The 13,931-nt window shown below is 41.3% G+C and overlaps 1 long non-coding RNA gene across 1 annotated transcript; it reads left to right on the top strand.

Annotated features, from left to right (window-relative positions):
• Positions 1–10,455: 10,455 nt before the first annotated feature.
• Positions 10,456–11,042, top strand: LOC114153971 (uncharacterized). Its single transcript, XR_003597446.1, has 2 exons — positions 10,456–10,509; positions 10,546–11,042. It is a non-coding gene; the product is annotated as an uncharacterized LOC114153971 (long non-coding RNA).
• Positions 11,043–13,931: the final 2,889 nt, after the last annotated feature.

The following is a 13,931-nucleotide window of genomic DNA, read 5'->3' on the forward strand; positions in this document are numbered from 1 at the left end:
TGAAATTATCGCACGAGAGAAATGTTGATTTCACTGAAAATGTTTGACAGGCTTGTGGAGAATGATAACTAGAATAGCAACTATTTCTGTACAACAGTGATGGCGGTTGGAAAGAAACTTTCGCAGAAGCTTTGCAACCTGCACCTCAGGCTACAGTATGGTCTGCCTGAGGGCAGGAGAGACAGCAGGCCTGCTACCACTGCTTTAGACTCTTCACATGTCCACTGTCCTTTCAAAAAAGCATTAACATAATACTGCACCTTTAAAGGGGCAATATTGTGTGTTTTACATCCACGTAGTTTGTAACTATGTCACCTTCAGTTGTTTTAAAAAGCTTTTAAATATCATATAACCTAAAAGAAATTTTACTTTGTAATTTAACACCTTGAAATTGGGCCTCTGTCTCTTTAAGAAGCTTCAGCTCTTTCTGAAACTCTGCCTTCAGGAAGTCAACATTTTTACCAGCGTTTCACAGAGTCGTCCCACCAGGAGGTTTGCACAGCTCAGCGGTCACCGTGGGTCAGTAAAGGATTTTCAAACATGCATAAAAGAACCAAAGCAACACTCCAGGTATGTTTTTGATGAATGGATGTAATTATGAGATAATGTAAAGCTAAAAAAAAAAGTAAATTTTTACATAATGTTGCCCTTTTATGCCTTATCATGACTTTGAAAAAGAAATATAGTCTAATCGTACTTTGGCATCTCACTATTTTTGATTTTCAAATCATAAAACTAGTACGATGGAAAAATGTTGTGGTTCTCAATCTAATTTTTTAAAACACTGAGTGCTAAATGAAGACAAAATGTTGGACACGTGACTAGAAAGTTGATACGTATAGATTGCAAGACAAACCAAAGTGTGTCGACAATACAGGTTTCTGACACCTACACATCAGTGACTTGTGTGCGTAACAACAATGTCTGTGTCATTGATACCTGCTTATGAATTATTTTTTTCCAGAAGTGACAGAAACACCGAACGTTTCGACGTTCACCCACATTTTTAAAAAGAGGGGAACAGATTGCGCCCGTACGTACATATCTGTGTTTTTTGTTTCTGGGAAAAGCTGCCACAATGAAATTATGGGACAGGGTTCGAAGTACTTTGACTTTGTCTTCAAAGAGGATTGTGGAGAGATGCGGTAATCTGTGTAATGCCAGGCCAAATTGCAGCTTTTAGCACTGCTTTCATAACCCCGTTTCTTCAACGGGCACTTTCTACGTTAAAACACTCCTGCTCCCTGTCATCACGAAGTGGCACGTTGCTGTTGTTTTTAACCTCGCCTTTGCCCGTTCACTGAGCTCATCATTATGATCTGCTCCAGTAAACTATGTGCCAAGATGGCAACCAAGTGTTTTTTTGTTTTCTTTCTTTTTTACTCCAGACCCATGTGTGTCAATTAGATGATTTAAATGTAAGCCTGTTCAGTGCGTGGTTTTCTGATATTACGTTCCAAACTGTACATGCTTTATTCCCCTGGCCCACTGTATCTGCTGGCCTGAGAGAACGCAACGAAGAAAATAGGACGAGTTGAAAGGACAGGCAGACAAACCGAGATGGGGGAGAACAACATTTCCAGCTGAGTTTGGAGCTTTTGTGGAGGCCATTAAAGGAGAACTCATCTACAATGTGAAAGCCTCCGAACATCCCACCCACACATATCATTAATGTGCCGAATTTGTCTTACATCGCAACACAAGAAAGTGCAAAAGCACAAACAGCATAAAAATACAACCAGTGCTTGAGTAAGGCAGTGGACCTAAACATAGAGAGGTTCTCGGAGCAGCTTTTGTTCACCGCGAGAAGGGCGAATGTCATTGTTCTAAAAAATATGTTAGCTGTTTTCTGGTTTTAATGATGGTGGTAAAAATAATCATGGCAGGCTATAAAACATATTTACTATTGTCAGTATAGAATGGAGAATAAAGGTTAGACAAACAGGAGGGGTTTAAAATAACTACATGCAAAATGTGTTATTCAGAATATTGCAAAAGCCACATAGCAACCAGATCCAAGAGTGTTTGAAATTCACACAACACAAACTCATCCAACTATGAAAAAATGACAAATATGTTTATCTTGTATATTTAGATTTATATGTATACAATATTCAAGCGTGGAAATATTTCTTCAGATATTTTTATACCTGAAGAAATGAAAATGTAATTGAGAGGCTTATTTATCTCAATTCAAATAAAGAAGCAAAACTTGTGCATTCATTATAAACTGGTGTATTTCAACATTTTATTCAGTTGAGTTTTATTTAGGCTTTTTTGCTATATAAAATGCTACATTTAGTTTTGTGGAAAATTTAAATGTCACAGAAGACAAATAAAACACCTCTAATAAAATAAAAAAGAAGTGTTATGGCTTGCACAATCACTGAGAAGGCTGCTGACTTGGCCGTTGTCAAGTTAAATAAGTCACTGATGATTATAGCTGAAGGAAAGTTGTACAAGTTGTGGTAGAAAAAGGTGTAGAAGCAATAGGATCTAATCCAGGCTTAAGAGGATTGTAAAGCAAAAGCCAATTTGGTAATTTGGTGGGCATTTACAAGAAGCGGGCTGCAGCTAATGTCAGAGCAACATGCACCAACATACACAAAGGTATAAAGGACATGAGCTACCGGCATTATTCAGTGGTCCTCTTTTAAACTGAAGTAAAATTTTGCATTTCCTTTGAGTCTGGAAGAGTAGAGAGGCACAGAAGCCAAGCTGTTTTATGTCCAGTGGGAAGTTCCCACTGTTGGTGACGATGTTGGGAGCCAAGACATCTGCTGGTGTTGGCCTACTGCGTTCTCTCAAGTCCAAAGTTATTTCAGCCATTTCAGATGCTTATAATGCATCACTCTGTGTGTAATCTATCTACATAGTATGAGTTCAGGGACCATGGAGCAAATCGGCAATTCAAGTCAAGTCATACACTCGATTATGAATTTTTAAATAACTGGAGGGGAAAAGTAGCAGCACAGCAAGTGTTTTTCAGGCAGCTCCTGCAGTGTCAAGCAGTCGGCCAAAAACAAGCAAAGATCAACCAGGGGTGGAAATTAAACATTTTCTACCGCCCACTCAGACATTTCACCAGCCACTGTTTTTTCTTTTGATTACAAACCCCACCAGCAAAATATATATGTTTTACATGGATATAAAATATAGGTATTTTATATTTATACAAAATATATAATTTATTCTTAACTCTATGAAAACCAATTTACTGACAAGAAGTTTACTATACACATGTTCTTAGACAGACTAATTTGACATAAACATGGGCGCCTTAACAGAGGTCTAGTGCAATAAGTTCACTTGTAGTGATTACTAACAGCAAAGTTTGACTGCACAACCCTAACATTCTTGCAATCCTTTCCTATGTTGAACATTTCCACAACTCCCCCAGATAATATTTATTGAAGATGTCTCTAGTTATTTTTGAAACATTTTTAATATTTGCAGTTTCTATTGAAATTCACAGTTGTTATTCTTCTTTCCAAAACCGTCTCAAACCATGTTCATTATGAATTCCACCAGCCGTCATCATTCCTGTGTTACCCCAGTGTTTCTCTTAAATCTTAGTGTAGACCGAATACTGAACCAGAAAGTTCATTGGGTGATTGCATAGCGAGCTCCGTTTCCATTACAAATGTGCACAAAACTATGTCAATATTCTGCCAATGTAAAAAAAACACACAAAAATCACACATTTCAGCTGAATAAATTAAATGGGCTACATTAAATTAAAGTCATACAAATAATCTTGTTCACATGATTAGTCATTCAAAATTATAGCGGCGACAAATGTAAACAGTTACACGAGTTATATTCATATTTCATGGCGCTCATCAGCTCTTTAGGGGAGACATCTTATTCAGGCGTTGAGCAACAAACCCATTAAACTTTGGAGTGGCTACGCAAGTCAACACTTTTGAATGACACACAACTTTTATGAACTGTACAATGCCGTGAGCTGCAACAAAAACTATCCAAGATCTCCTACTACTGCCTGTTTTCTTCGTAGTAACATCTGCTTGCTGACGAAGGGATTTGTGATGTGAATAAAGTCTTTCCATAGCAGTTACGTGAAATGCATGTATTTCGATACAGATGAGAAACTGCCTCATTAGAGTGCTAAAACATTTGATAGAAAAACGTGTATTTTCGGGATTGCTGAAAAAATATTAAGCAAATTTCAACTTGCGCAAATTTACCTGTAATGGAAAGACAGGTATGAACAAAGGTTAACTAATAATGTGGTGAAGTACTGAGGTAGAACCAAGAGAAGCTGGTTCTACCTCCGACTGAAACATTTCTGAACACAACAGATAAAACACATCAAAACAAAGAGGTACGATATCAGAAAAATCATGTAATGGTGACATTATTGATAAATTCTGATACCAATTGTCATGTTCCGTGTTTTTCTGTGTATTTATTTATTGTTTTCTGTGTCCTTGAGTCTCTTCGTTGTCCTGTCCTCCCCTTGATTGTTCCCAGGTGTGTCAGGTTTCTGTGATTACCCGCCCATGTATTTAATGCCACCTGTGTGTCTGCGTCTCTGTTGGGTCCTCGTCGAATGTGCGTTTAGTCCTTCGTCTTGTCCATTGAATTTACCAGTTGCTACCGGCGTTGAGCCCTGGCTTCTGCTCAGTCGTGCTGCCTGGTTGTGTGGACTTTGTTTGGGACATTCATTATTAAAGTCATTTATTCATCCTGCCTGGCTCTACAAGCGTCTGCCTCACCATCACCTCAACACCACCGTTTCATGACACCAATATCAGTTGTGATGATAAATCCAAATGTTCTCCCTCTCATCTTTTCATCTTTACTTCCTACACACTGTGACATTTAGCATCTTAAGGCACCTACAGCTGTTTGCATCCATTGATAGCAAGAGTTTATCCAACAAGCTGAATATTACACTGTCATAAAAAGTGCAAACTAATGACACTTGTAAATGATTAAGCAACAATTATTGCATTCTAAGATGTACTTTGTAAAAGTAAAACTGCACACGTTATCTTCATCCTCTATCAGCAGTGGTGAAAAAGAGGTTGTTGCTTTTACGCCAATTTGCCAAGTTAATCACTTGTGTTTACTTCTCACCTGTGATCGGCGAGACACTTCACCGCAGTGGACTTTTTGGCCGTCCACACACTGTATACCTGTCTATTGATGGGCTGTTTCATTCATGCTAAGGTCTTTCAAATGATAGATAGTTCTTTCAGTCTTACTTCAATTGAACTTATGTGGGATCTCACATGCACACTGATTTAATTACCCACTCCTATCTGGGGTTTTTTTGTTTTTTTTTTTCTCCCTTTTTTTGTCAGTGGGTGTATATTTATTTAATTTCTCTGACAGCAAACAGGGCTGACTTTGCAGCCAGTCCGTTCCAGTCAGTGATCCAGTTTGGAAAACCTGCATTATTTATACCAAGAACAAGAAGCGTCGCTTTGCTACTGAAGTTGCGCCAGGTGGAGCCATCTCTCAAGGTCGGTCAACAGCAGATGGTTACGGGGACAGATATTTACTGGTAGAGGGCAGGAAAAAAAAAATTAAAGCTTGTTTGTGAGAAGGAGATGTATTCTCCTTCAAGCCTCAAAAAGTTGCTTTAATGAATGTTTTGCTTCTTGCTGGAAACACACACCAACATGAGAACTACGCAACCTTTCATCAAAGTATTCATCTGTTTCACAGAATAAAATGTTGTTGTAATTTCTAAACAGTCCAGAAATATTTTTATGGTGCGCACGTAACTACAGTCATCAATGCACTTGATTTAGGAATTACTGTGGCACAGCAAAGTAAAGTTGTACACAATGGTAACAGAAATACATTGAAATGGGTTTCAACACTTTTTAGAAGATTTTAAAGGTGTGCAAAATTGACATTTTTCTATTTTTTTGTACTTCCATTTGGGTTTCCATTGCTTTTGAAAACAGTCCAAGCTCTTAAAACGTGGTGGTTGGTTTGTCAATGAGCTAATGTTTTTGGTGTCTGGAAAATGAGCCACTTCAAAAACCTTACAACGTCACAAATCAGCAGGGTGTTCCCCTCACCTAGCAACCCAAGCAGAGCTCCAGCACGTTTGGTCAGCTGGTTCTACCCACAGTATGACGTAAGCCACATGCTGCATTCTTGTTGATTGTGCAGGAGGCGCCACTTCTGCTCTGTTGCATTTGTTTGAAAGCCATTTTTACATGGAAGTGTAAACGTTGAGTTGGTGGGCTTATTTGGATTTAAAGTGACAAGAGGCCCTAGAAACAGCTTGTTCTGAAAGGCGCTCAGAGTACACAGAACTGACCAAACTAAAATCTCATTATCTTATATATGAAAGGATTTTGTTAGTTTTCTGCCTCACAGATCATGTAGCCCAGAAAGTTCAATCTTGACCTCATTTGACTGAAGCACTTGTTGTCTTCTACATACAGGGCTTGTGGCAAACAGCACACAGTATTTTTAGGGCTTTCATTCAACTGCTTTCTCTTCTCCACATTTTCATAACGACCAGAAGAAGGAGGATGACCCATAGTTGTCCTGTGGATCTCTGCAGTTCCTCTACAATAACAATGGGCCTCTTGGTTGCATCTCTGATTGATGCTCTCCTTGCCCAGTTTGTCAGATAAGATGGACAGCTATGTCTTGATAGCATTGCAGTTGTGCTATACTCTCTCTAGTTTCAGCTGTTGAATTAGAGACTGTGAGGTGTTGAATGCCTAGGGTATTGTTTTACAACCTAACCCCGTCCTTGGTCTTCACCACACCGTTTGTTCTCTAATGTTCTCCAAAAACCTCTGAGGCCTTCGTAGAACAGCTGCATTTACACTGAGATGAATCACAGAGAGACAGACCCCGTTTACTGGCAGCAGATATCTTCTGAATTTTGTGCTACTTGCTTCTTTCCAGTCTAGCACATAAAATGCAGTGGAAAATGTGATTTAACATGAAAAAAATGCAACATGATCATGAGGTGAAATGCTCTGCATGTTCTGACCTACAACACGCTGGCAGCAGCGTCGCCAAGCACAAAACAGTAAAGGTGCAATATCAGTACACAACATTTCTTGTAGTTGGTTCACATCGAGACCGGTCTGCTTTCACGGCAGAAGCAAACCACACCTCAAAAAGTGGGTTTCGGTCCAGTTGTTCAGTCCACACCAGGGTTCTCTTGAGTGTATTCACACCGATACGATATTCATAAAAGTTCCAGACCAATGGAGGAAACAAACTCTTGCTCTCCTGGGAAATCTTGGAAAAACGACCATTGGAACAAAGGAACATTGTGTTAGGAGTGAATACACACTTAGGTTGTTAATTAGCCATGTTGTGTAACTCTGTAACAGGCATCATTGTTTTATTTCCTGCCTTCTCTCGTTGCTGTAAGGCGTCATGAAAGTTTTACCCTGAAAGCAGTCATGCTCCAGTAATGGGTGGCATCGCATCCATCATGTACATAATTACAGTGACCTAATGCATATTTAAATCCTGCCGGGTCTTTGTAATCCCATCCATCCCACGGTTCAGATCGTCACTCTTCTTGAACATTTTACGAGTAATCGTTTTGTACAAAAAATGGAAAAAGGACCCTCATGCTTGACCGGATGAGTTTGTGTTCCAGATTGGGGTAAAAAAAAAAACTTCAGAATGACTAAATGTAAATGGTCAGAGGGATTAAACATTTCTGACACGAAGGTCAAGCTGTGTGAACAGAAGTGAGCAAAGTGGACAGTTTTCATTCAGATTGTAAAGGAAGTTTTGGATGAACAAGCACATGTTTCACTCATTTTTTTACTTGTAAATCTAAATTAATTTTAACTCTTTTGTATCTTGCTGATACAAAAGAGTCATTCTGAAACGTTTTAGAACAACCAGAACCTCAGTAAACTTCAATGTACTGTGATGCAAACCGAAACACAAATTAGAATTGGAAAACAAAAAACATGTTTGTTACCACTTCATCCGTGGAACGATTTAGTGTAATTTTGTCTTAGTGATGGTGTTGCCCCTCTGCAACTGCGGTTGGGGAGTTGGCATGGTAACGTTGGATAGTAGAGGCAGATGTAGAAAGCTGCTGCATTGCTTGGCTGCAGGCTTAGTTCTCCATAGCATAATAAGCAAACAACATCTTGTTTAATAAATTGTTTTATGATATTCATTGTAACTGTAGTACCAAGTAATCCAATATTGAATAAAACCATTGAAATGTAATCTATCAATACCATACGCTCTTCCATAAGAGGGGGTAAAAATGAGCCGCATTAGAATCGGTGTGTTTACATTTGTAATATATATTGTGTTATAATTTTGTCCACACTGGAATGATTTTAAGGTTCAAATAATTTTATTTATAACTTTTGAAAGTTATGAATTGTGAAAGTTGGAGAAGGAAACTTCACAACAGTAGAACAAAATGAATATCTATTTTGCATGCGTGTGTGTGTGTGTGTATACTGTTCCATCTGTAGAACAGTGGACAGTCATGTCATTACACACTCACCAACAGGGGACCATCCGACCAAGAGGGGACATTTTTAGGACATGCTATAAATCATGTTAAAAACCATCTAGAAATTTTTTTAAAACTTTTGCCAAGAGGGGACTTAAGTGTGTGTGAGTGTGTCGAATAGATGCTCAACAGCGCCACAGCAGGTTGGGCCAGGAATTTTAACTGCCCGTTCACACACGACGCTTTATCACAGACTGCACTTAACAATACAAAGGGGCCTAAAGAAGCCAAAGTAGCCTGAAAAACAGGCTACTTTGAGATCAATCCAGGATATAGTAACACACTTTGGTATTTTTTGTAGCAAAATATAAGAGTTTAATGTAAAGAGGAATTTAAAGGCAGTACTTGGAAAAAGAAATAAGAATATATATATATATATCTGTCTAGATAGATAGATTTATCTATTTATTTATATATGTATGGCTTTTTAAGAATTTACAATTTATGTAAATTGTTCACCATCTGTCTGTCTCTCTGTCTGTCTCTCTGTCTGTCTGTCTATCTATCATCTATATATCTGTAGATAGATAGATGATAGATAGATATATAGATTTATATTTATATATACTGTATATACAGTACATATATAATTATATACATCTATCTAGATAGATATTTTTTTATTTATGACTTTTTAAGAACAATTTAAAATTTATGTAAATTCTTCACTATCTATCTATCTATCTGTAGATATACTGTATATCTACAGATAGATAGATCTATCTATCTTTATAGATATATATATCTACAGATAGATAGATCTATCTATCTTTATAGATATACATATATATCTACAGATAGATAGATCTATATAGGTATATATATCTACAGATATCTGTAGATATATATACCTATATAGATCAGAGGAAACAATCCGTTGGATCCGCGCCAGCGTCCGGGCCTCCGGGGCCGGCACCATCTCTGGCCCCAGCTCGGTCATCTCCAGGACCAGCCATACTTCTTGCCGTCGCTGCAACCTCTCCGTGTCCGGAGCTTGCTGCAACCCCTGCACCGGAGCTCACCCCAGCTCCGTCTGCCTCTGCTCCTGCCACAGTCCCCATGGCCATGGGGTTCCAGGTGGCCAGGCTGGCACCTAGACGACAGGCTTCAAGGTTGGTGGCTTGGCCTCCCATCCCAAGTTAGTGGGCTCTCTGCTCCTTCCGAGCTTCCTAGTGCCCATTTGTCGCCCCCTAGTGTTCCTTCGTCATTCGCTAGTGATTCCTCGAAGTCCCCTAGTGCTCCCAGTGTTCCTTCATCGCACTCTACTGACCCTTTGTTGACTCCCAATGTTGCCACGTCTCCTTCTAGTGTTCTTAGTGTTTCTCCTGAGTTTCTGCCCCCTAGTGCGCAGTGAGACTCCTCGCCGCCACCTCCGGGTGGCACCAGGGGCTCCTCTCCGCCGCCTCCTGGCAGCACCAGAGACTCCTCTCCGTTGCCTCCGTGTGGCACCAGAGACTCCTCGCCTCCGCCTCCTGGTGGCACCAGAGACTCCTCTCCACCGCCTCCTTGTGGCACCAGAGACTCCTCTCCACCGCCTCCTGGCGGCACCATGGACTCCTCGCCGCCGCCTCCGGGCAGCACCAGGGACTCTTCTCCACCGCCTCCGTGGGTCCCGCCTTCAGTACCGCAGATGGCCGCCTGACCTTCCCCGTGAGGTTCGCTTCCTGAACCGCGGACGCCCCCTGGACCTCCTACAACTGCCCGCCTCCTGCGTCTCCGCCCACACTGTTGGTTTGCTTTCTGTTTTTGTGTTTGGACTCTTGGCCCCATCCTGTGCCTTCGCCCACCCTGGTTGGTCATTTTGTGTTGATCTCAAAAATGTTGATATCTGAGGAACCATAAAAGGTTTGGATTTCAATCACCCACCGTTTTTATCAGAGGGATTAGGGGAACGTTACTGTCCTTTTCATCTCAGAGGGTCTCAGAGGCCGGTGATAATTCGGAAGACAGTCCCGACTCAGAGGTAGGTCCTGACTCCGAGGCAGGTCCCGACTCGGAGGCAGGTCCCGACTCTGCTGCAGGTCCCGACTCTGCTGCAGGTCCCGACTCGGAGGCAGGTCCCGACTCTGAGGCCGGTCCTGACTCTGAGGCAGGTCCAGACTTGGAGGTTGTTCCAGACTCAGAGGCAGGTCCAGACTCGGAGGCCGGTCCTGACTCGGAGGCAGGTCCCGACTCTGAGGCCGGTCCTGACACTGAGGCCTGTCCTGAGTCAGAGGCAGGTCCTGACTCGGAGGCAGGTCCAGACTTGGAGGTTGTTCCAGACTCAGAGGCAGGTCCAGACTCGGAGGCCGGTCCTGACTCGGAGGCAGGTCCCGACTCTGAGGCCGGTCCTGACACTGAGGCCTGTCCTGAGTCAGAGGCAGGTCCTGACTCTGAGGCAGGTCCAGACTCGGAGGTCGGTCCTGACTCGGAGGTTGGCTCTACGTCTGGTCCTCTGTAAAAGGGTTCTTGAGTCTGAACAATGTCCGAATCGTCTCCACAGCAGACAGCATGTTGAATCCACTTCCAAGCCTTTCTGAGATAGTCTTTCTGAAAATGAATTTTTCTAGGACATGCCAGGGTGGTTCTGAAACATTGTGTGAGTTTGTAAATAACTATCGGGTTCTCACTTTTGATCATCTTGAACAGTAGTTCTTTAACTACATCGTCATTGCCTCTGAGAAGTTGAATGATGTCCCCGCAGATTTTTCTTTCCATGTCATCAAAAAGACAAAATCTATGTCCTTTACTTCTTCCCAGAGTTTAGGGGCAAGTCTTCTGTGGACAGGCTCGGTGTCCTTCCTTTTGTAAGCCCCATAAGTAGATCTGTAACTCGTCTTATAAATCAATCGCCAAAGAATTAAATACACCATATGTCTCCTTTCATCTTCGGTTCCCCGTTTAAAACCCATCTCTTTCGCGTCCCTCAAAAATCGTTTCGGATCCATGCCTGCCTGAGTATAATCCTCGCTCAGGCAATTTTCATCAGAATACAAGTCCTCATTTGGAAAAAATGTCCTTCTGATCTTTCTTTTTGTAGATGAAAAGATTTTCTTTCGCGGAACAGGATTCTCCAGGTGGCGTTTGAATTTTTCCACAATAAATTCGTGTCCTTCTGGGTAATCGAGAAGCGCAATCAAATTGAGTTCAGAAGCGAAGTGGAACGCATCTCTCGCAATGCTCTGGAAAATCCTCTCACTTAATTCCTCTGACACTTCTGAAAGTACATCTACATTTACTTTTCCTGTTCTTCTGTAAACTAAAAGCAAAAGTTTGCGAAGTTCGCAAAACGTTTCTCTGACAAGATGCATTGTGGGACCATCTGCCACTTTCTCAATGATTTGCCACAGAAGTTCGCTAAGGAATTTCCTCTTTTGGTAATCTGGCGTCGTGTGGCCAGGATGAACTTTATTGGAGCAAGTCTTCTTAACTTTATTCCAAAAGGAGACCTTGGGTCTCACGTAAACGTCACTGTCTGAGCTTTCGTCAGCCATCTTTATCGGTCCAAAACGTCCAAATGAATTTTGTGTTGACTGACCAGAGAATTAACTGATCAGTTGGTCATGTTATGGACTTTATGACATCACAGAGGCATCCTTAGAAGGGCCTCATGACAGACATAATTTGAAGTCACGCTGATGACATCATTGTCAGCAGCATGGCAACTGTTGCTAGGAGTAATAATACCACACAATGAGCATGCACTGTGAAACTGTTGCTAGGAGTAATAATACCACACAGTGAGCATGCGCTATGAAAAAAAGAGAGAATCTGTGGGCACTAAATACATTTTTCCCACAAGTCTGAACTGGAAGTGACCTGCGCAGCTTCGCCGGAACAGGGGGGGCAGGGAACATTGGTTCCTCCACTTTACCGCCCTACACATTTTTTTTATATTAAGTTCCACTTTCCTGGTTGCTCCGTAAATTTCCCCGTGCTTCTTCTCCTGCATACGTTGCGCTATTTTCACCATTCAACTTTTATACTATTCAGCTTGCTCTCCTAATCCCGGCTACATCTCTTGGTATTCATGACCTTCACACTTTTTATAATATTTAGCTTTTTATGAATTTTTCGCCCCATGGGGGAAACCGCTCCATCCTGTGGCAGAATTGAGAATTGCAATATAAAATGTCCGTTGTGTTTCACAGTGGATGTTTTAGGTCCTGCCTATCAATGGCAATCAATCATCCAGCTTCAGGGCTGTCATGGAGGAAGCAAGGCAGCGGCCATTTTGAAGTTGGGCAATCTAACAGCTTTTTTGCTGTTTAACACCTGGGAATAATTTCAGCTTTTGACATTGGTTTTTTTTGTGCTGCATGTGGCATGTTTTTTGTAGTCATCGTGCTAAATGATGCCTCCAAACAAATGTTGATATCTCAGGAACCATAAAAGGTTTTTATTTCATTCACCCACCGTTTTTATCAGAGGCAATAGGGGAACGTTTCTGTCGTTTCTCAAATTTTAGGTTTTACATGAGTTTTTTTACATTGCATAGAATATATTACTGTAACTCTACATGCAAGTGGAAGCCTAGATGCAACCTTTAATATTTTAGCTATATTTAGCCTTTTATATAATTTTACCTTACAAACTGCGGTGACCAGGCACGTGCAGAGTGCCTGGTCACCCTGGTCAAACCCCCTTTTCCCCCCGAAAAGGGGGTTTGAGCCTCTGCCCCTTTTGTCTTTGATGCCCCTAGTGCCCTTTTTGAGTTTTTTTTTTTTTGTTTTTTTCAAAAAGAAATGTTAAACATTTTTAATCTGTATGTCAGAAGGCCTGTTTGTGCCCCTCAGCAATAATATTTAACTAAATATAATAATTTAGTAAAAATAAACTAGTCTTTCTGCCCTCAGTCTAATAATGACTCTCAGAGCCTCCATGTTGTTCAGACTCCGGGTCCATGGTGAGGAGGAGGCGGATCTGTGTCCTCTAACTATCAAATTATGGGCAAGAATATTTTTTCATACACTGGTTTGTGAATAAAAACGTAGGTCTGATGTTAGAAAAACTGTTTCTATTTATATTTTCATAATTGTCCTTGCAATAGCGGGACAAAACCCGCCTCGCCCATAAACACAAAAATGTTTCGGATCCAGAGAAAACTTCTGACTTTAACTTAATCATTCTGCTAAAGGCCCGGTTCGCTACAGGCAGTCTGAGTCGGTCCCACCGACAGATAGAAGGAATATCTGTCTTTATATCAGACATCCTGATAGAAGACTCGGTACTGCGACTGTCACCGCAAGTCGCAACGCAGCTCAAAGCCCCGATACCACCTGGTACCACCTGCTCTCTGTTCGCTCTGCTTCTCCTTAACGTTTCTACCAGGCGGGTTAAAGCCGCTGCTGACGGGATCTGGGCTGGAGGTTCGCGGCTGTAAATAGAACTTATTGCAGAACCTCAAGTCTTAAAGGAAGATTCGGCCCAGAGCATTTAGAGTTCA

This window comes from Xiphophorus couchianus, chromosome 12 (assembly GCF_001444195.1).
Source record: "Xiphophorus couchianus chromosome 12, X_couchianus-1.0, whole genome shotgun sequence".
NCBI lineage: Eukaryota > Metazoa > Chordata > Actinopteri > Cyprinodontiformes > Poeciliidae > Xiphophorus > Xiphophorus couchianus.